Genomic DNA, 25,381 nt, shown 5'->3' on the forward strand with positions numbered 1-25,381 from the left:
TTTAATTCACAGATTATTTTAATTATGAACATTCTGAACTCTTTCTCTGACATTTCATCAACTGCATTTCATCATGGGTTCTGTTACTGTAGTATCCTGGTTTGTTTGGGGCACTTTCCTCCCTTGTTTTTTCATATTGTCTATATGTCTTCCTTTCTTTCATTGTGTATCTGTATATTACAGTTTCTACCCTATAATCTTATAATATCCATGCAGACTATCTGAACCTCACCTTGATGTTGAGCTTCCAGATCCTGCAGGTGTCCCTCAATGTATGCTAATTCAACTAAAGGTGGTGGCAGAAATAGTGGAGGTATCTGAAGATAGCAGTTGAGCTGCCCTAACATGGATGCCACATCTTTCAGAGATGGCATTGAAAGGGTGGGCCTTACATTGTCTTTTGAATGCCTACTCTGAGAATCAGCTGCTTGTAGGCCATGTCTGTTGTCAAAAAAGTAGAGACTACTGCATTTGAAAGGCTATGGTGAGGTCTGAAGTGTCCCAAGATAGAAGTGGGTTAGGCCTGGGCTTCCAGGTGGGGGGCATGTACTTGGACCTACCCTGTGCCTGGGTCTGCCCTGTCAGGGTTGGTAGATCTGGGCTGGGCCTGAGCTCTAGTGGGGGTCTGCTGGTTGGAGGAGGTGGTCCAGTGCTGGAGCTCCAGCGGGTGTATGCTGGTAGCGGGATGAACTTCGGCCTATCCTGGGCCTGGGTTCTGTGCAGGTCAGTGTAGGCAGGTCTCAATATTTTGTATTTTGAATCATAATATCAGATAGAGGGGTAGTTCTACACCTCAGCTTCACTGTCCTTGGTGACTTGGAGAGGCTGGGCTAGTGCATCCACTGCTCAGATCTGGTGTTCCCAGAGCGTGAGCAGGATTTTAAAATCTAAATTAACTGAATGATTCAGTTCACATAGAAGAGTTATAGCCTAACACTACAGAAGAATTTAATCCATCTTTTTTTACTTTGCAGTCCTATAGTTCACTTTCTTTTAAAATGTATGTTTTAAATACTAATTCAAATATTTCAATATTCAAAAATAAGAGATAAAATTGATTTGCTAATATTTTATCATCTAACAACAAAAGCCTTACCTATCATCTCATTCTTTTGCCTCTCCTGAAGCAAGCATAAATTGATATCAGCACACATCTTTCCCATGAATGTATTTATAATCTTAGCACATATGTCTGCACCACTGACAATTAATGTTTTACGTGCTTTAAATTTTACATAAGCAATTTCATGTTGTACATAGCACTTCATTTTTTATGTTCCCTCAAATCATAATTAAAATCACAATAAAGTCAGATGACATGCTTAGCTATCTCTAATTAGAATATGGGTCAAAAATAACTCCGTTGACTGTCACCTTTTCATCAAAGAAATATCAACATGAGACATAAGAACATTGATCTAAACATTCACTACTGTGTTACTCTCCAGTGGCCCAATGGTTCTAGCTTTCAGTCTGGTAAGCTATTACTTACTCTTTGCATCTTTTTCCTTTTAAGTAACATGAAGATGATAGAGGAATGCATTACTGTGAGAAATTATTAGGATCTAGGAAAACACAAGTAGCCCAGTTGGTGACTGGGCATCATTAAATTTGTTTCTTTATTCTCTCCACTGCTAAAATGAGTGTGCAGGGAGATGTGGATCTGACACCTGCTTCATTCAATTTCATTACATAACTGAAAAAAAAAGAAAACAAGGGGCTGAGCTTACCAATTACAAATTGGTACAATGCAAATGGTTTTTGGAAGCCAATTATTTGGAAATTGACAGATATTTTCCCATGGAAACAATGTTATACACAATTATTACTATCCACTCCACCCAGGAAAACCTATTAAACTCATCATGAGTCCAAAATTTAAAATTATGCACGAAGTAAGAAAGGACTGCTAAGAAAGCATGCCATCTGATATCCAATTTGATCTCCCCAGCACATTACAGCCCTGCTACAATGAGTCAGGGATTTCTGCCCCACAGCCTGCCTTTACAAGGACCAGGGGTAGAATACCTCCAAGTTCTCAGTAGGTTAGCTGGGATTTATTTGCCAAGGTGGCTAAATCTTTCATAAAAGAGGACCCAAGGAAGATTAAAGTAAATATCAGGAAGGGACACTTTATGTCTAAGCAATCATATGTGTCAGGAGTTCTGATACCATATGACTCCTTCTTAATGTGACTTGTCAGTCACTTGCTTGCAAAATTGACCTGATGTTCATGCTTTCACTCTTTTACTCCTCCCTCTGACAAGAATTTCCGATTGTTTATTCCTTTGGGGAAAAGAAGTCAGTGAGACCACATGCTAATCGTCAGTGTTGTATTCAGGATGCCATTTGGACCAAATGGTCCTTGAATAAAGGACCTCACATTTTGACTTCTATTCAATCACCAAACATGTTCATGAATTTAGTAATGGAAATATTACATTGAAAGAATTAAAAGATGTTATTCACTGGCCTTTAATTTTTCAAATTAAGCATTTAAAATATAGTGCCATATTTATAATGTTGCCTAGTGCTTTCTTGGATTTTTGTTATGCTTAAATCTCAAAAGGATGACTGAAATTTAATTCCCCCCCACCAGGAAAGTCACGCCTACACTCTTAAATTCCAAATGACAGGAACAATTGGCCATTTGTATTTACTTCTTTTAATAATAATTCTCTTTCTCCTTTTATTTAATGTTTTTGAGCTAGCTGGGAGGCACACTTTGGAAGACAAACTCCTCTGTTGAATGCTATTTCTTCTCCTCCCATAGCTGTGAACAACATCACTGATGGATGAGCATGCTCTTTCTTGCTGAGACCATATATTAGTCACAACCTTTTTTAAGCATATCACTCCTAGGAGAAACTAACAATCTACCAGTTAGTAAGTGTATATGTAAGGTCAAAATTAGATCCTATAGGAAAAAAAATCAATTCCCAGCTTTGATAACATGGGTCTTTGTGTGTACAGAGAACTGAAGATTTCATTTTCTCTGAGAACAGAGACTGCCTTGCTAGGACATTGTACTAAATAAACTGAATGCATGATGGTATATAGGTGGTAGAACAACACTGGGGCAATATGAATGAACTGAGAAAAATAGTATATATACAAATGGCATTACAGGTGTTACCTTGAGATTTTTAGAAAGAAAAAGGCAAGTCCTTGAAATCATCTTTTTACAAGTTTGTTTTTATTCTTCCCTCTATCTTCCTTCCCCAATATTCATGATCATCCCAAAACAATATCTGCTTTGATCAGCCCTCTATAGAATTAGAGCATTAGAGTTGATATGAAGGTAGGAGCTGCTTAGAAATAGCAGGCAAAGAAGAAAAACTAAACCTCAAACAACAATGGTGAAGAAAGAAATGAAAAACTGTCATTTTAGGATTAATTTCCCCTAAATAACTCTAACACACACACATACACACACACACACACACACACACACACACAATGGGATAAGGAATAACTATAGTGACTTGGGGTCCATAAAAGTGCAGTATCCTTTATTAATTTCAGTAAAGGGTCTAAATATAATCCAGCATATTTATCTATCTTTCTTTCCTTGGAATTAAGTGCAGTGTCTCTGGATCTCCTTTTGGGAACATATGGTCCCCTGATATATTGGATTATTATCGTCCCCTAAAGAAATCTGCAAGATTCTCTTTGTATCCTATGAGCAATGGAATTCCTGGCAATTTCCATAATCCAATGGACAAATAGGTAAAAAGAAAAAAAACACTATCCTTCAAATGTTACAGTTATTTTTTTTAAAAAAAAGTTAAAAAAATTAACAGTAATAAAAAGGTACTAACTTGTATAATAATTAAATCCCATATTATAGGTGTTTTACATGAATGAAGTGCCTTGGCCAGTGACCTTCCACACGGTCCTTCAGGAACCCTCCTTTGATTCATCTTGTGGAATTGCTGTGTGAATACTAAGGTCATTCTATAGATTATCCTGCCACAGGATATCCTATCCTAGTTAGTCTGCTACAATAGGAAACAATCATCATGGTTCACTGTGGAGGTTTTTCATGGCCCAAGACTGGAGGGGGTTCCTTTTCATCTTGTTGTATTCTATTGGCTTAAACTTAATCACAACTAACCATAAAGTGGGTGGGGAAAAAAATCTATTCTGTGCTCAGGAACAAGAGGAAATAGATTTTGGTGAACACTTACCTACCTCTTTCACAATCTACTGAAGGTCTGCTGTATGCTCTTGTAGACAGGCTCCTCCTGTTTTTCATGTAATCCTCACAGAAACTTAAATAGGATATTATCTCCAGTTTACAGATGAAAAAGTTCAAAAATATTTTAACTTAATCAGGACTGTCTGGGTAAAAATCATCAGAGCTGGTGTTTGAGGCTGATTTCAAAAATCTATCCTTCAAGTCAATATATCCCAAAGGCTATATTCCTTGACAGCTGCAAAAACATTATTTAGAGAACATATTTAAATATAACTTAATGAGAATAACCCCCTGGAGATCCTTATTCAGTAGCTTTGGGTTAAATCTTAGTAATATATATTTTTAAGAGCTCCCTCGGTGGTTTCTTGTACAACCCAAATTGGGACCAGCTGCTCTAAGTTTTATTGAAATGACCACTAAATGGACACTACAGGGGCATCATGAAAATTAGCAGTAATCAGTTGCTTTTATGGGACAAACAACATTCTTTTCTTCAATCTTTCATTAAACATGAAGAGGCCATTGAAGTATTAAATAGCTTCTTGGGACAAACTGGTAACACAGTGATGATGTTTCAATGGTGGCATTTGTCCATCTAAGAGTGAACTGAAAGATATAATAATTTCAAGTGACATTATTCCCTGAGTAACCATGAAATAATAGGTTTGGTAACGACAACCAGATCATTACTCAGCTGGGTGGCATTTGAATTGCTAACCTAATAGGTTCCCACTGTTTTGTTTCCAAAACTGAGTCTTCTTCTTAAAACAGTGGGAAAATTAATGTGACTGGAAATGGTAATGGTTAGACAAAAATTTTCCAATTTCTTCAAACTGAAAGTGTATGCCATGTTTTGCCATCTTCTTCCAGGTTTGGTTCGTTTCCCTGAAAGTGTTGGAGAAATGCAGAAACCTTATAAAGAACATTTCCTATTTCAAGATCTTTGATGTTAGTATAATTTCCCACTGCTCTCTTTCAGAGTAGACTTGTACTTAATTTAACATTGTTCTATGAAAATTCAAATCAAGTATTTTTAGGACACACTCTTCCAATGTTTGTAAGACTACTTTGCAGCTATAGCAGTAAACATAAAGGATGCATTCTACAACTTGGATTTAGAGATTTTACTGTTATGATATATATGTGTGTATCTACATGTTTTAAATTCCAATACATATATACACCTATTCAAAAGCAAATACTTTGTGATTTCCAACTATTAGAACTATAAAATACCAGGATCAGGATAATTTGCATAGTTTTCTCTATTTAATTTCAAAAAGAGTTCAAGAAACTTTGAGCTAACTAAAATACTCAGTCACATGTATGTGTGAATTTGGACAATACTTAATATAACCCATTATTTGAAATTACGCCTAGCTCACTTAATAAAAATGCAAAATCTGGTGTTCTCTTTGTCTTTTAAGAATTATTTCCATGTGTTGTAATTTAGCATGGAATAATTTGTTTGGAAAATTAAAGTAATAAAACCTTAGTTTGTTGTATGTCTGAATGGTGGCAATGATTGTCGCAGTGGGTGGCTGGGAGAAGTCATTGTCAAGATATGCAGACAAAATAAGTACTATTTACTAAGGGCTAATGTAAAGAACTAATAATAGACATATTGTTTCATGAAAAAATTGCCTCCCTGGGGGAACTTGAACAGCTAGCTTCAGTGAGTTAGCATGCATATGTTTTCCTTCTGAACCACTAAAATAACTTTCTGTAGAAAAGAAGACATCCAGAGTAGTCTTCTCTTTATCACTTTGTCAGCTTTCTGAGTTGTGTGATCCAGGGTTCTCTGGTAGACTGTGAAGTTAATACTAATGAAGGATTTTTATAATTGCTAGATTATTAATATTTTAGTGGCAGGATAAAATGATTATTATAATCATGTGAAGCACTATAAACACATGTAATTGTGCTAATACTGCCTATTATTTTAGTAATTTGGGAAATTAGTGCATAATAAGGAATCAGTGGAGGACCATTTCAGAATGAGTGTGTGAGCACGTGTGTAAGAATAAAATGACTAGGTGGCAAAGCTAATATGCTGAACAAGAGATTTTCTAGAGCTGTTGGTTCTCATAGTCTTCTGCAGGGAGTTTTGAATTTTCTCACGAAAGATCCCCTAAAAAGAACAAATTTGGGGAGGAATTCTTGAATCCGTACAGTTCCAATTGCCAAGATACAGAAACCTTCCCTGGATGTCTGAGATTTAAAAATACCAGCATTGCACATAGATTAGGGTGGGCTGCTCTGAGCTGATTTCTTACTATTTTTTTTTTCTGGTTGAATTCTTTCAAAAATGCAAATGGATTTTTCTTTCTTTTGTTTAAATTTAATCAATACTGGTAACCTTTGTCCTCTTGAATGATGAATATATGAATATATAAAAGTACCAAACTTTTCTCTTTTTAAAAAAATATTTATTTATGTATCTTTAGTTTTTGGTGGACACATTATTTTGTTTTTATGTGGTGCTTAGGATTGAATCCAGTGCCTCTTGTATGCTAGGCAAGCACTCTACCACTGAGCCATAACCCCAGCTGCCAACCGCCACCCTGGTCCCCGCCACCCCGACTTCTCTAATAAGCATTTCTAATTGAATTTTTAAATTAGTCCCATGATGATCTTATGAGGCTTATAATATTATTTAATCCATTTCTATGAAAAGAGATGACAATTAGCTTTTCCAAGGATGTACAATTAACAACCAGAAAAGTTGCCATCAAACCCAGGCAGACAGACTTCAGAATTAAAGCCCAAGTTCACTTCTGTAAGATCCTTTACTCGTATCTGATTGCATGACCAGTGGGATTCTACAACACGTACAATCAGAAGAAGTTATACTCCTTTTATGCAAGATGTGTCAAAAAATGCATTCTACTGTCATGTATAACTACTTAGGACAAATAAGGAAAAGAACTACATGGACAGGAAAGAATTGTGTAAAGTTTAGATTTCCAACTTATCCTTCTGTATAATCAATGGATAGTTCATATGACTCTGAAAATAATGAATCATGAATCAGCAAGATGAAGTTATTTTTATTAATTTTAGTCTTATATTTCTTTTTCTACAGTGTTCTTCTTTTTCTTTTTTAAAATTTTATTGTATAAAAATTCTTTTTTTTCTGATTTGTGCTTCTAATTTCTTGCTTATAAGCTTCCCTTTATACAAATGTTATTTGTCTTATGGATTACCTATGTCCATTTCATTTCTACTTTCATTTTGGGAAAGAAATTCTCCTTGGCTCAGTGCCAAATGACTTCCCTTTTATCTGAACTTAAATAGTAATATCAACCTGCCAATCACAAAGTGCAGATTTTGTGTGTTCTAGCTCTCCAAATAAATAAACTTTGAAGAATAGACATTATTGACTTTCTTTGTCAATATGTTGATTGAGATAAAACCCATTGTATTATTTTAATCAATTAACAATTACTATTTTATTGTGTCAGCAAAACAATTATTTTCTGAGCACTCACTGTATGCCAGATTTTAGAAGCTTGTCCTTCTCTAAAATATCTCTAATTTGGTGCAGGGCAGATATCAGTCAGAATAATTGGTTTTACTGCCATAACAAATCAATACAAAATCCTAGTACCTTAAGACAAAATTGTTTTCTGTATTTCTCACAGTACATATCCACTCACAATCAACAAGGCTATTCTTCATGATTTGTACACCAAAATCCAGGTTGACAAAACAGGCTATTCTCACAGCTGAGGTAAAAGAAACAGTTGGTCCCAAAGCTTCTCTCCCAGGCTACACACAACACTCTTACAAGTTTCAGGAAAACAAGCTACATTTATGCTCCTTAGCAACATAAGTCTGGCATATATTATTCTGCAGAGGTATTATTCAGAGAAGGAACATTTAATGCATTGTAATGCCATATACCTTGAAAAGAAAAATAAGTAGTAAGTTAATGATAGTTCCTATCAGAGAGGTTGACAAGGTATCCTCTGGGAAGCCATCAACAGTGCAGAGTGTCAAGCCACCTACTATCAGTTGGACAGGATGGTCAAGGCCACCTCTGTGAACAATCTATCAATGCCATAAATAAATGTCTTTTACTAGGTTTGTTGGTAGAGATTAAATGAAGCACAAAAGGAAAAAACATTATGTAGCGAAGTCATGGGATAATTTTCTTCAGATCAAAAAAGATTTTACAGACAGGAGAAATGATATATTAAAGAATAATTTATTCTAGAAAATTATTTTGGAATTCTACACACATAATGTGTAGACTGTGCCCTGAAACTTTTTAACCCAAAACATCTTGCTGGATCAACATTAACATCTGAAATTACCTGCACAAAAGCACTCACGAGTTTTTTCATTCTACTAACATACAAAAGCTCATGCAATTGATTTCTATGGAATAATTAGTACTTTTCTTATGCTAAATCTCATCTGTCCACTCTTAAAGCACATACAATATCTGTGGATCTATTTCACCATTATTTTCTGTCATACAAATATTGCCATCATTCTCTTCATATGACACTCTGTGCTCTTTGTATAATGTTAGTCATATTTAATCTGTCCATGTGGATTTAGTGGATATTTTCTATTCATTTGCTAATATTTGGCCCATATGATACAATATTATAAATTTATTTGTGGAGTGAAAATATTACTCTTTTTTAATAGTATTTGCTTATGTAGAAAAGCTCATTTACGTAGAACAGAAGCTCAATATGGTAATATAAACTCTAATGAGGCATATCTCAATTAGATTTTCCTATGGAATTATTGCAATTCATCTAAAAGTTATGACCTTCCAGTGTTGAAAATGATGGAATATATACAAAAGAGTGCAATATAATGTATGATAGTCTTTTATGGAATTTTCCTCATATTCCTTTCTGGGAAACAAATCATATTCTGTCTCACAGTATTGTGATATAAAATATCTACCATTTTGGCATTTATCCTTGTTTCCTGTCATAATACAGTGTTTGTTAATGTGCTTTTATTTAGTTTGTCCTTGAAATCTCAAGAAAAAATGAATTAATCATTTTGTATGTTTCTGAAGTTGGAATAATTCTGTTCCCAATAATTCATTTCATTAAAAAATAATTTAATTTGTGAGACATATAGGATATGCTTTCTCATTTTGTATGAAGATTGACAAATTTTCAAGCTGATTAATGAATTTGGTGAAGGAAAACAGGCAATTTGTTAATTACATAATTGTGCTACAATATTTTTTCATCTATTAGTACATTGCACCATTAAAATATATTATGTTAATATCTTGCTTTCTTTGCATGTTGAAAATTGTATCTTAGAAGATGTTAGTGAACTGTTTAAGGCCCTATGATTATATTGGCAAATAAAAGTAGAATTAAAACTCATGCTAAATTTCATCTGTCTATTCTTAAACTTCAAATTCTTTCTGTGTCTACCATATTATAATAACCATGTATTCCAGGCAGAGTCAGAGCTCCACATATAAATGGTTATCATATAAGGTAAAAACAGATTCTAGTGACTTTTTTTTCCTTTGGTACTAGAGATTGAACTCAGGGTTGCTTAATCACTGAGCCACAACTTCAGCCCTTTATTGTATTTTATTTAAAGACAGAGTCTTGTTGAGTTGCTTAGATCCTCACTGAGTTGCTGAGACTGGCTTTGAACCAACAATCCTGTCTCAGCTTCCTGAGTCACTAGGATTACAGGTTTGCTCAACTATACCCAGCTCTACAGACTTTTAAAATGAGGTGTTCACATATTTTCTTATGACTTGTAAGGAAAAAAGAGAATCATTATACTCATGATAGTAATATAAACTATTAACATTCAAGAATAAATATTCATTGTCTTTCTGGTTTATTTTAAAACATGTGTACTTTTTGAGGCTAAAATGATACATATGTTTGGTCTAAAACAGTTAACATTTTAAACTTTGTGAATGTGTCATTTCATTAGAAAACTAAAAAAGAAAATATAACTTGGTATTTATCATAAAGAGAATATATTTAAATCTAAACTAGCCACCAGCTTTTACTCACCCTTATTTTACTTCTATTTGCTGTCTTCTACATAAAACTTATTTACTGCACATTTGAGCCAAAACTAAGCCATGCATGGAACCACTCCTTCCTTACCCCATCTTACTTCACACCATCAGTTATCAACTGCATTCTATGGACTGCAGGACATAACCAGGTGTAGCAGCTAAAGTTTTTCATTATACTCTTTTTGATTACTGACTAAGAAGACTTTTGTCCTTTCCCATTACACTTTATATTTTACTATTAATGAAATATTAAGATTTTTCTAAGCATTTTGTTTATATTCCAAGATTAATGTAAACCAGATTTCTAGTATAATTCTGGAGTAAATTTCTTATTTCTTTTTCTTTCTCTCAAACTCATAGTCATTCAATGAGTCTCAACTCAGCTACAACTTCCTTTTGAAGCCTTCCTTGACTTCTTCAGCAGAATTAGACTCTCCTTATTCTTGGCTCACTGGTAAGCATGACTGTTACTCCTCAATATTCCCAGGGCTTCTCTTTTGGGGTACATGCTAAGATTGCTCTTTGAAACCTCATTAAATTAGACAGCCATATAATTATTGCCAGGCACTATGATCACAAAAGTTTCTAAGCAGAAGCTTTTAAGATTCAATGACATTCCACCTTCTCTTCTTTAGTAAGCCATCCACCTACCATAGAATTCATATATCCTTGTATTTGAGATTAGCCAGGCCATTTCTTATTTCTTTTTTCCCCAAAAGATGCCATTTCCTTCCAGTTTTTATTGCTTCTTAATGTCTAAATGCACCAATGAAAAGACAAAATTTTCAGAGTGTATTTAAAAATGAACAATCAAATAAATAATTTTGTTTTATGCAAGACACGTATATACATAACATAAATATACAAATATATTAGCAAAAGAAGACAGAATTATTCGAGTTTAATCTTAAACAAGATGTGGTTATATTACTATTAGAAATAGTAAAGTTTTGATTCAAAAACATTTTAAGAATTAAAAAAAACTTTAAAGCTATGAAAATCCAAATTCACAAAAATAAAAAAATCACAAAGTTTTATTTGCCCTTGAAATATATATTGTAAATTTATAGATCAAATGTATATGTAGCAAAATTTGACAAAACCACAAGAAAAACAGTCAGATTTATAATTAAAATTGGATATATTAACATAAAGCTTCATACCTGACAAAAACGTGGATATATAAGATTTCAATAATAGCACTAAAATTATACCTAATTAACATTTATATAACAACCCCAAATTTGCATAAAACATATTCATTATAAAAATAACTGTAACATTTATAAATATTTATTACATGGTGGTCATAAACAAAGTCTCAACAAATATCAAAAGATTAAAATTCTATAAAATATGTGTGGATCTATGAAAATATGAATAATGAAAATATCCATAAGTTTGGAAATTAGAAAGTATATTTTAAATAACCCATGAATGAAGAAAGATAAAATGAAAATAGAACTATTTTAATTCAATGAAAATAAATAGTAAAAGAAAAAAACTAATTCATAATGCAATGGAACTAAAAAGCAAAATCTAATTATTTTACAAGAATATTTGGACTAATAGCTCTTAACAGTCTGTTCAAAAGTGAAAAGACAATCATTATAAGAAATATAAAAGAAGATAGCACTATCTCAGATCTAATAGATATATAAGACTATAAAATTTATAATGAATAAATTTGTGTTAAAATTTTTCAACTTTTCAACAAAATAGATAACTCTGGGGAAAAAAATTACCAAAACTGACATACACAAACAAACACACACGCATACAATTAAAAATAGGAATAATTATATAATTAAATGTTGAATAAGAGATTGATTACATGTAGTTTTAAACTTTCCCACAATGGAATTTCCAAGCGCAGGTGGCTTCATAGAAAATTCTGGCAAACACTGAGTGAATAAATCCATTCTTCTACAAATATTTTCATAAGATCCAAAGAGAGAGATTTCCCGAAAAGTTATACAATGCTAGCAAAACCTCAAAGACCAAACTGATATGGACATTATAATAAAGAAAATTTACAGATCTATTAATTTAGCTGTATTTATCATGTACAGTATGATGCTTTGAATTACATTTATTTTTAGGATTTACTACTCTAAGATTGATTACCTATAGACTCATGTCTGAGAAGAATCAAAAAAGATGTTATTGCCAAACAACTCAGATAAAAATTCTGGTAAGTTATAGGATTGGTGATTCGGGGCACAAGTTGTGCAACCTTACACAGCTGCAACCACAGGACTTCGTTTCCAGCACTCAGACAACTTCATAAGGTGGGGTAAGATGGATAGGTACTTTTATAATCATGAAAGATGAGATGGCAGAATTGGATCACAAGTCAAGTTTTTAACATACCACATGTGTGCATATTTAAGGTTCAAGCTCAGCTACCACATTATCTCTGGTTAAGGGCTGGTGTCCTGCTGGCCAATGAGAACTAACATAAAATAGTGCTAGATGCCAAGATTCTCAGCTGCATCCTTTCATTACCAAAGACAGGGTCCTCATTTATCACCATGCAATCTATTGGCTCATGGCACCACTTTACTTAAGAAGAACCTACTACGAAGCTTTGCTGTTGCTAATACACTGCCACAGATATTACAGACAGGAGGGATTATATAACTTCTTCTGATTCCCTTTTTTGCGAGTCTCTTAATAATATATTTTTTTTGTATTCTCTACAGCTGAAGCAATAGCTCTATGACACAAGGACGAGAACTTAGCATCAAACTTTGTAATATTTTTAATTATGTATGATTTATAAAGTTTTACAATTGTAATATTTCATGTAACATTTTGCAAGAGTTTTACATGTGATTTTAAATTAAAAATACTTGTAATTTTTACAAGAATTTTATTTGGAGATGGAATCAAATAAGTATGAATGCGGAAAATGTAGTGTAGGTATTAGAAATTTGATATGTTTAAGCAAGTGATCAGGTTGAAATTTTCTTTTCACAGTATAATAGAGTCCTCTTGATTGAAAAAAAAATCCACCATAACTTCCTAAGCTTTGATTAGAAAATTCAAGTTCTTCTCCATGAAACCAATATGAAGAATATTGACACATTTTAGACATTTTGCTAATTGAATAATCTACCTATAATTTCAGATACAAATTAAGAGTCATAAATGCAAGATGAATTTAAAATTTATTCCAGGACATTAAATCTAGTGAATGGGGTCATAAACTAGTGGTGGCAATAGACAGAGTCTAGACACAGAGATAAGAATATTCAGTGGTGGGCTGGGGATGTGGCTCAAGCGGTAGCATGCTCAAGCCTGGCATGCGTGCAGCCCAGGTTTGCTCCTCAGCACCACATACAAACAAAGATGTTGTATCCGCCGATAACTAAAAAATAAATATTAAAAATTCTCTCTCTCTCTCTCTCTCTCTCTCACTCTCTCTTTAAAAAAAAAAGTCTATTCAGTGGGAGTCAAATTATCACACATGATCTAAGTAACACTCCCATTATCCTGAAAAGTCTGTGTTTTGGCATGTTCAGTGTTATATTTATTTCCTGAAGTCCACTTTCTGAACTCTGTTAAGAAGCTATATTTGTTGGATCTGTGTGATGCCCAATTATGAATCATTTTATACTGTAGATATTCAGCTCTAATTTCTCTATTTGTAATCAGGAACACTGGCTGATGAAGAACTGTAATGCACTAAAGTTTGACAGAATCATTGTCAGGAGCAATCTAAGACTGATAAAATAAAGGAACTAACTTTAATTTGAAATGGCTATTCAGAATCAACTAAATGTCTTAATTCCCCATTTAAAAATGAGAAGGTGATCACTCATATGTGGAAACTAAAAAAGTTGATCTAATAGAAGTTACGAGTAGAAAATTGATGACTGGCAACTAGGGAAAGTAAAGGATAATTAAGGTTGTTGATATGCTAATTACTCAGATTTCATCATTACCCAACACATACATCAATCAAAGCCTCATATAGTACCACATACATATGTACAAGTATTATGTGCCAGTCAAAAAATGAAATTTGGAGAAAGAGATCATTTCTAAAATAGATTCAACCTGTCTTTAAATATTTAAATGGCATGATGGGGCTAAAAAAAATATTGGATTTGGTATAATACAAAATGAGCTTAATTCTCTCTTGTATCTCATAAGTTAGTTACTAAGAGCTACAATTATATTTGAAATTTTCAGAACAACCATCTTAACTATACTAATGATCATACTTTTGTCATTATTGCTTATTACTGTCATGGTGACTTTATTAAATTGACCAGAAACTTTTACCTACATCTAACCATATTTTTTCCAGTCTCAATTTTTTTTCTGTTGTTGTTGCAATCAAGTTAATATTATTTTTGTTGTTCTTTATTTGTGATCCTCTAAGTGATCTATGACCATTGCAGGTGGCCTATTGATCAGATTTTAACATTGGAAAAAGTATTCAGTTTTTCTATGCTTATTCATCCTGGTAAAATCATGATGATACTTTTAAACTTTATTAATTAGAATCTGTCTACAAGACATATGGAGAAAGGAGAGATAAATTATGTCTGACTAGTTGAAGAGTTGGTCAAAACTAAGAAGCAAGAGATAAAGATGTTTTTCCAGTCCTCCAAATACATCAAGCTTCCTAGAGAGAGTGTAATTTCAGCTGGGCCTCCTCAAGGGAGATGTTTGAATAGGTAGAAACAGAGGGTGTTTTCAGAATTGGGAATGGCATTTAAAAGGTGGAGGAAAGAAGAGAAAGATTCAGTTTTTCATAAGCAGTATTGTGTTTGTAAAGTGACATAATTAATCAGGTTTAGATAATACAAAAGTATTGCCAAATATCCCATGAAATAAATGAATTTTCATTGTTAACACTGCTTAATGTTCTCTTGTACATCTTTCAAAGCACTGATGTACATGTAATATACATATGATTTTTTACACTGTTGGAATTATACATTATTTTTATTTATTAATCTGTTTTTACTTTTTGCTCAGCAATGTATTATAGATTTGTATAGTGTCGATAAATATAGATCTGTCATGAAAACTTTAAAGGCTTCACATTTTCAACTAAAAAGTACATAGCAATATTTTCCCCAATCCTGTCTTTGTTTGGTTTCCAAATCATCAATGATGAAAACTTCAATAGTGAAATTGTGGCATTTATTTTTCCTTTCTACATATTGTTTCCTATGTTTACTTACAAGTTGGAATGCTACTATACATGGCATTAATTTGGACTTGTATTACCAAATTTTTGCCAGTAAAAACTAAAAATTAACAATTTTACCAGAATCAATGAAAGCATATATTCAATAAGAGCTTATACATGGAAGGATGGAGGTCATTTTCTGGTCACTTACTTATTTGGTTATCTATTGTCAGAGGACAAGTTTTGGTTGCTATGCAATAAGCAGTATGAGTTCTACAGAAATGCTACCATCTTTTTGGCCTGAGAAACTAGAGGGGAGAGGAAAGGAGAGGTACTGGTTCTAGAAAGTGAAAGGTCAAGCCTGAACATGAGAAAACAAGAGCAGGAGCATGGATGCATTAAGTGTCAAGTCTCTGGCTAAACCTGAAATAGATGGGCCCAGAATAAAATCAAAGGCATGCAGCTAAAGATAGAAGACCTGAGCCAAGCTTCAAGCTGATGCACTAATGACTAGTCTTGCAATTTGTCTCTATCCAAGTTAATTGCCTGTTAAAGCAAAAATAAAAGCAAACTTCAGAGAACTATAGTAGAATACAAAGTTTCCACGATGTAATGTTCAGAATCTGAAGTTGCTTCCCATATGGAGAAGGAAAATGTGACTCATTCTAAAAAATATGAAAAAGAAACAACAGAAACACTGAGATGACCCAGATGTTGGCTTTATCAGACAAGGACTTTAAAAAAGCTCTCATAACTAAGGAAAGAAAAAATAAGCATGCAAAAAGAAAAAAAAAAGAGCAAAGATAGTAAATTTGGGCATGAACAATTCACCAGATGGGCTTAAAAGCGGAATGCAGATGACAGAAGATTCAGTGAAACTAAAGCTACATCAATAGAGATCATCCAGTTTGAACAAGAGAGAATAAAGTATAACATAGTTTCAGGAACTTGAAAGAGAATATCAAAAGGTCTACTATATTTGCTATTGAGGTCCAAGGAGAAGCAAATTGGAAAAGAACAAATACTATAAAAATAACAGTTAAAATATTCTCAACTTTGAAATAAATAAATTCATGAAGTTAAACAACTGAGCATACTGAAGCAGAATAAATAAAAGCAGGCTAATTTTATGGCTCAAGCTAACTACTGAAATTCAAATAAAAAATAAAATATTTATATTATGACAACTATAAAGTGGTTCAAAATTAACTTTATATAGATTGTGAAAATTAACATTTTTTTAATCTCTAGGAAAAGCCCTAAAATAATGCAATAGATAGGCAAAAGTCAGCAGATTAATTAAAATGACATCCTAAAAATATGTTATATCTGTGTTAATATCTATGTAAATATACATTTAAAATTAAAAGAATAAATGCAGGACAAAACACCAAAAATAATAAATACATAAGTATTATACAGTATTGAAAAAATATATTAGCAATAAACTGAAAGATAAGCAACATTTGAAAAGATACTTCTCAAAAGAAGCTATTGGAATAAATATTAAATGTATAAAAGTGTTACAAGATCTTTGTTTTTAATGAAATTCAATGAAAATTATACCATAATGTCATTCCACACCTTTAATATAGTTAAAATGAAAAATATTAATAAAGAGGAGGAATTCCTCTAATTGTTGCTTTAAAAGCTGGTAGCTTTCACTACAATTGAAGTATAGGAATGTATACATCAGAAATGTATACATACATTTACTAATTAACATACACTATGTGTGCACTGTCTATGGAGGTCAAAATTGGAAACAAATGAACTTCAACAATGAAATGAGTAAGTAAAATATTCATGGAAAGACTCCTTACAAATAATGACATAAAATTCTTTTAAGTTTCATTAAAATAAGGAAACATAAGAGTGAGAATATGTATATACACACACACATTTTTGAAGATTAACAAAACTATTTGAAGAATACTAAAATCAAATTAAGTAAGAAAAGATAGAAAATAAATAGTCATTAACTTAATTCTTAGACTTGGTATGCTTTAAATGTTAAAAACGATGGAAAATTTGAACTATGTTTTATCTTAAATTAAACAATTTGATTGAAGAAAAACCAGATGGAGATTCAAGATGGTAGATTAGAGGATGTCCGCATTTCCAATTTCTCCAAGGTTCAGGATTTAAGAAGTGGAAGTACTATTTCTCCACAAGGTGGTTATAAAGGAAGAATTCACTAAAATTCTATATTAGACAGTTGGAGTCTCTTAGAAACTCAGAAATTCAGGAGCATTGAACAAAGAACAAGAGTACAAAGGACCCAAGTTAGTTGTGGCAGCAGTAGTGACACTGGTTTACCACAGAGGGGAGGGACATCACAACAGAGAAAGAAAAGCAATGGGCAAATTTAGCCTGGAAAAAGCACAAAGGCAGAAAAGCAGCCTGAACTTAGCTGATACATAAGCTGTACAGTGAACTAGTGTTTGAAAATCGCTCTGGGTTTCTCAACTGGCAAGCAGAGAACTGAGAGAGGAGTCATCTTTTGGAGACCACACTGCAGCTTGGTGCTATGGGAACCTAGGAGATATAGTATTGCCATGCGGTCCTGGTAAGTAGCCACTGTGTGTTCTAGGGTATACCTAGCAAAACCTGAGTGAAACAGGCAAAGAGAAGTTTCAAATCCACAAGGATTTGGAAAAGCAATATAGAGGAGAGTTTAATTTCCTTTCCCTTTGAATTGGAGGATTCATGTAACTAGATAAGAGGGTTTGAAATACATACCCTCAAGAACTAAGCCTGGGCAGTATATACTTGAAGACAGTGGAGTGTGTGAGACCTGTGGAGTAGAATCCCTGGGAGGCTCCTGGGATCTAGACTCCCAGAAGAAAGCAGCATCTTCCAAGATCTAGGGGTTGTGTTGAGCTAATCCACCCTGCCATCCGGAAGATACCATTGAACAAAGTCCCTAAAGCCTGATTAGAGCTAATCCCCAGCCACTGGAACTTCCCTCTTAGAACTCTGCAGAAGCCTCATCTTGGAAGCATAGATCTTGTGTGTGCAGACAACAACCCAATCCACAGTACTTTCCATTCTATCCTACATTACACTAGTGAGAAGGGAAGTTGAAAGCTGTTTCAATCACCTTCAGTTTGAGGTCACTCCAACTGACAGCTTGTTGAGCAACACAAAAAGGAAACATTTAACAACTCCAGGTGTCCCCCCACCCCCTATAGCCCAAGAACCAATGGAAAGGACACTCAGACATAGCCATCATTATTGACAATTTTGACCGTATTTGAGGCAGTGTTTTCATCTTTTATTAAAAAATTTGACCATGATTGAAGCAGAGTTTTCATTTTTTATTAAGAATATTTTGTTTGTGTATGTGTGTGTGTGTGTGTGCGCACGCGCGCGCGCTTGCGCATACACACACATGTTGTGTTGATTGGTTCTTGGATATCTATACATACGTATATCTTTTTTTTCTCATTTTCAGCATTGTTGTTTACAATTGCTATTTTCCCTTGTCTTTTAAGGGTTAAGGTTTTTCTTTGTTTTATTTTTGTTTGCTTATGTCTCTTATTCCTCGTTCTCTCCTTTCTTCTCCATCAGCCAAATGCATTTGTTCTTTCTCCCTGCACTTGCTTTGTTTTATTTATTTTCTCTCTTCCTTCTTGATAGCCACTACTCACTGTATCTCTTCTGATTTCTGTTTATATTTTGAACATTCTAAATTCTTTCTTACCTTGCTATCACATTTTTTTAATCTTCATGAACAGTATTTTTACCATATTTTAGAACTATCTATGTAACTTAAGCCCCAACCTTTCATGTTGTTGTAGTTATTGGTTCTATGAATTTGCATAGTTGACAATCTCTGTTTGTTTTAATGCCAGATCTACTTCATGGTTATTTGTTGTTTTTGCGATTAGCAATTGCTGATCTCCCATTCCTGTTTTTGTGGTAGTTAGTATTTTAGATGTCATAGTAAGCACTGGGTATTCATTTTAATTTGTTTGCCTCTGTTTTTTTTTTTTTTTTTTTTGCTATTATTTGCTTTTCCTCACTCTGTGAGGTCCTGTGAATCTACTGGGGCATTACAAGTTCACAGGGTACAGATTCTGCTGCTGAGTTAACCTCAGCCAAGAGACAGAGCACCTTGCTCCACACACAAATTAGCCATGCTTAAAATTAAGTGACACTATAATGCAAAGAATAGAAAACAAAAAAACCCCAAAGCACCTATCCCCAAGTAGAAATTATGAGGTAGCACCTTCAAGTCCCACTAATGGACATTCACTCCTACAACAAAAATGGAGAGAATTAACATAAAGTCTATAGATATAACAACTACAAGCGGTCTGAAACGTAGATCACTCTATCAGAGAAATCCATCCCAACAGGTGCATAAAACTCAACACAAGTATACAAGAAATATGAAAAAAGGTAACACAAAACCTATTAAAGTTCACAATTTATGAGCAATTGATAGTGAAATGGGTAAAATTTCAGATACAAATTTTCAAAAAATTATTGTAAAAATGATCAATGAATTCGAAGAGAATATAGAAAAATAGGATGAATCAAGGATGTCAGTACATGATATGAATGAGAAATACAATAAGCAGGTAGAGTTATTGAAAGAAAACAAAACAGAAATCTTGGGAATGAATGACACAATAGATCAAATACAATTTTCAGTTGAGAGTCTCTCCAATAAACTAGACTATGCTGAAGAAAGAATTTCAGAGCTAGGAGGAAAAGTAACCAGCATTTAGAGAGAATTGAAGAAAAGGAAATAAGTAACAATAAACAGAGTATACAAAAACTCTGTATCAACCCTGTTAGATCAGAATTAAAGAGCGTTTTGAGAAGCAGGCTGATGTAATGGATAACATCTTTAAGGAAATAATAATAAAAAAAAATTCCTAAAGCTTGAGAGTAAGATGTACATCCAGAAACAGGAGGCACTAAGAACCCCAAATAAACAAGATCAAAAAAGAACCTCTTCATGACACACTATAATTAAAATGCCTGACATATAGAACAAGAGTAGAATTTTGAAAGCTTCAAGAGGCAAACATCAGGTTATATTTAGAGGGAAGTCAATGAGAAATACTTTTGATTTTTCAACATATACTCTAAAAGCCAAGAGGGCTGGAATGATGTGTTCCAAGTCCTAAAAGAAAGCAAGTCTACCAAGACCACTGTTCTTTAGAAGAAAAGCTATTATTTAGAATCGAAGAAGAAGAAATAAAAACCTTCCAAGATAAGCAAAAAATTAAAGAATTCCTGAATACTAAGCTGGCACCACAGAAAATATTTGAAGAAATAATTCACACAGAAGAAATCAAAAGCAAACACCAGAGCACAAAAAGTACAAATCTCTATTGAAAAGAAGCTAAGCAAATAAGAAAGAGAACCAAATTAACAGTTAGAAATAAATCAATTAGTGAACCTCTCTCTATAATAATGAATGTGAAGGAACTCAACTGTCCAATTAAAAGGCATTAGATGGCAGAATAGTTTACAAAACAAGGTCCAACTACATACTGTTGCAAGAGCCACACTTTATAGGCAAAGAGCCTCATATTGAAAGTGAAAGAATGGAAGTTGATAGAGTATGCAAATGAAGCCTGAAAGATTCTGGAGAAGCTACTCTCAAGTATAGCAAAGCAGACTTCAAAGCAAAATTTTCAGAAACAATAACAAAAAAGAAATAATAACAATGAACAGTTAACACTGGTAAAAATATAACAAGAGGTAATAAAACAGTAAATATTTGAGCCCCCAAACATTAGTGCATGTAATTACATAAAGCAGACACTAGTCAATGTAAAAACTCAGATCTCAGTACAATAATACCAGGTCACTTCAACACATGAATAGATAGATGATCTAGACATAAGTTCAGTAAAGATGTTTCAAACATAAAAACTATTGTAAATCAAATAGACTTAGCAGACATTTATAGAATATTTTATCCAACAACAGCTGAATATGCTTTCTTCTTGGCTGCTGATGGAACCTTCCCCAAAACAGACCACATTTTTGGCTACAAATTAATGCTTAGCAAGTATGAAAAAAATCATTAAAATTTCTTGATTTCATATGATCATAATGATACACATTTGAATAAAGAATGAGTGATAGAAGAAAGGGGAAGAAATTAAAAAATAGTTTAACCAAGTGAGAATAGTGATACAATAAACTAGAATCTCTAGACATCATAAATATAGTTCTAAGAGGAAAGTCCATAACTATTTTTATGATGTCTAGAGAGTCTATAAGAAAATAAGAAATATTCCAAATAAAAAACGTAATGATGCATCTCAAGACCTTTGAAAAATATGATAAGATCTATTCCATAATCAGTATAAAAAAAGAAAGAAAGAAAGAAAAAGAAAGAAAAGAAAAAAATAATTAAGATCAGAGCCAAAATCAATGAAATAAGTTTGGCTCTTTGAAAAAATTAACAAATTTGACAAACCTTGTCAAATCTTTGGCTAAGAAGCCAAACTAACTAAAAGAAAAAAAAAGAGAAGATTCAAATTAACAAAATTAGAGATGAGTAAGTAGAAATAACCATAGATGCCACACAAATCCAAAGGATCATTAAGGCCTATTTTGAAAACATTTACTCCAATAAATTGAAAAACATAAAAATAACAGATACTTTTTTAGACAACTTCACCTACCAAAATCTAATCAAGAAGACATCAAAAATCTAAACAGACCAATAACTATAAATGACATAAAATTAGTAATAAAAAACATTCTCATAAAGAAAATCTCAGGACCAGATGAATTCTCAGCTGAGCTCTACCAGATCTGTAAAGAACTAATGCCAATGATCTTCAAATTATTCCATGAAATAGAAAGGGATGGAATTATTTCAAATTGATTCATGAAGCCTGTATAATTCTTGTACTAAAACCAGAAAAGGACAAATCAAGGAAAGAAAACTATAGACAATTGTCCCTGATGAATTTACATAAAAGATCCTTAACAATACATTAGAAAATCATATTTAACAATATATTAAGAAGATTATACATCATTACCAAGCTGATTTTATTCCAGAGTGTCAAAGATGGTTTAACATATGCAAATCAATAAATATAATTCACCACCCAAATAAAATTAAGGTCAAAAAAGTCACAGAGTCACTTCAATGGATACAGAGAAAACCTTCCACAAAATTTAACACTCATTCATGATTAAAACACTGGAGAAACTATGGCTATAAGGAACCTATCTCAACATCATAAAGGCTATATACAAAAACCCAAAGCTGATATAAAAGTAAATGAGGAAAAATGAAAGCATATCTATTAACATCTGGAATGAGACAAAATTTTCATTCTCACTACTTCTACTGAATATATAACTAGAAATTCTTGCCAGAGTAATTAGATAAGAAAAGGAAATGAAAGAGATAAAAATAGGAAAAAAATCAAATTATCATTGCACATGATATGATCCTATATTTAGAAGATCCAAAATGCCCCATAAGAAGACTGCTATAGCTAATAAATAAATCTGGAAAAATAGCAGTTTACAAAGTCAACATACAAAAAATAACAGCTTTCTTGTACACCAAAAATCTGCTGAGAAAGAAATCAGGACAACAATCTCATTCACAACAATCTCAAAAAATACCTAGGAATAAATCTGACTGAGTGAAAGATCTCTATAATGAAAAAACATAGAATTAACACCAAAGAAAACCCCACAGCAATCCAGTTAATAACTGGGCAAATAAATTAAAGAGACACTTATCAACAGAAAAAAAAATACCAATGACCAACAAATATATGAAAAACTGTTTAACATCATTACATTTAGGGAAAAGCAAATCAAAAATGCTCTGATATTTAATCTCACTTCTGTTAGAATGGCAGCCATTAAGAATATAAACAGTATTCTAGATGTGGAGAAATAGGAACATTTTTACATTATTGGTGGAACTCTAAATTAGAACAACCACTAAGGAAATCAGTATGGATTTTCCTCAAGAGACTAGGAGTGAGACCACCATATATACCACTTTTGGCATTTATTATCATGAGTTAAAGTCATCATCCTATTGTAGTAGATGCATAACCCATGTTTGTAGCAGCACAATTCACAGTAGTCAAAATTTGGACCCAAGCTATGTGTTCATCAATGGAAGAATGAATAAAGAAAATGTGATGTGTTTATAAAATAGAGTTTTATTTCACCATAAAAAAATAAATTGTCATTTGCAGAAAAATGGATGGAACTTAAGAACTTTATTTTCAGTGAAATAAGTCAAACTCAAAATGTCAAGGGTTGTATATTTCCTCTCATATTTGGAAGCTAAAAAGAAAGAAAAGAAATGAAAGGTTGTAGGGAATCTCATGAAAATTGAAGGATATCATTAGAGTAAACGAAAAGGACCAATGGAAGGGAGGAAGAGAGGGAAAGGGGAAATACTGAGAAGTGATGTTGGCCAAATCATATTTTATATTGTGTGCATGTAAAAGTGTGTAACAATGAATTCCACCATTATGTACGACTATAATGCACCAATAAAAGTATTGAAAAAATAAAGAGAAAGAAGGTATCAGAAACAGACTATTCAGAATATTTTAGCAATAACAGTGCTACGTATAGAAATTAAAGGATTGTAATTAAGCTTTATATTTATAGGTTAAATCATAACTTTAAGTTTTTAAAACTATGTAGCAAGTATAAGAAAATTTCTTGCATATGAGAATTATCTGTAGAGCTTAGTCAAGTAAAGTGTTAAGTGCATAGAAATACTATTTCCTTATAATTGGTTTGGGGCACAGAGATCTCTCTTGAAACTCTCCTGAATTTCTAATGAAGTTGACCTTTGTATCACTCCTAGAGAAATAGAAAGTAATATTCAACTCAAAATTCTGTTTACCAAATGTCAAGGGGAAAGTCTGACTTCAAGCAAAACTTTCTAAAGACTGAATTGGCACAAGCTTTCAACAGAGCACAATTAAACCTCACTTACTTACTAGAAGTGAAACAAACAAACTGTAGAAGGGGAAGAATAAATCTTCCACTTTCTTCTCTATAAATTCTTTGATCTTACACTCTGCTTTGGAATTCAATTCACAGATATGAAGCCATTAAAGAAAATCACTAATGCAAATATTTCTACTGTTTTTTTAAACTAGATTCTTTGAAGGTGCGTGCGTCAAGAGTATCACAGCCAGAACTTTAGAAAAGAGGAGACAAACACATGATTTTTTGATAACCAGGGATTGCCAGCAGGTATTCAAGAAAATTGGCATGTTGTATTTGACTTAAAGTTATTCTATAATTTTCACAAATGTTTCTTAAATTTCCTTAGAGAAACAGAAGCTTTCTCTGAAGAACTGAAAAATCAGGACCAATGGACTAAAATTAGAATTATCTATGAATAATTTTTATAAGAATTATGTGACCATGAAGCTATTGAAGAAAAATGAAGCAATGTACAGATCTTAGCAGGAGATAGCCTAAATTAATTAAGGACTAAGGAGCAAGAAACAATGGATAACCAGAAAAAGAAAGCCAGTATTTCCTTGGTATCCACAGAAATTTTGGGAAGGATATTGAGCTTCCCATAATTTGAAGTGGAAGATTTATAATGAAAGGAAAGATGGTTCTAGAATATCAAAATACTTAAAGATATAGCAATTATGCTTTAGTATAGACACAAGTTAATATTTTTTGTACTTCAATTTTCTAATACCATTTGATTGATTGCCATACTTTTTTTTTTTGTGATGCTGGGGATTGAATCCAGGCCTTATTCATGCAAGGCAAGCACTCTAACAACTGAACTATATCCCCAGTCCCTGATTGATTGACATATTTTATAATGAAACACATATTTTGGCTCATGTGTTTCTAGATGAGAAGCAAACATAGGAAAAGGGATAACAACTGTGCTAAATTGATATCAACAAAATGAATAAGTCAAAAGTGAATTAAGTTCTGATTTTTACTTTACATGTATTCACCTAGATATATTAGTAGAATTTGATCT

General features: G+C 32.8%; 1 pseudogene; it reads left to right on the forward strand.

Moving 5' to 3' along the window:
- The first annotated feature begins 544 nt into the window (after nucleotides 1–544).
- Nucleotides 545–25,381, forward strand: part of LOC144254978 (long-chain-fatty-acid--CoA ligase 1 pseudogene) — a 29,953-nt pseudogene continuing 5,116 nt past the window's right edge.

This window comes from Urocitellus parryii, chromosome 5 (genome assembly GCF_045843805.1).
Source record: "Urocitellus parryii isolate mUroPar1 chromosome 5, mUroPar1.hap1, whole genome shotgun sequence".
Lineage (NCBI taxonomy): Eukaryota > Metazoa > Chordata > Mammalia > Rodentia > Sciuridae > Urocitellus > Urocitellus parryii.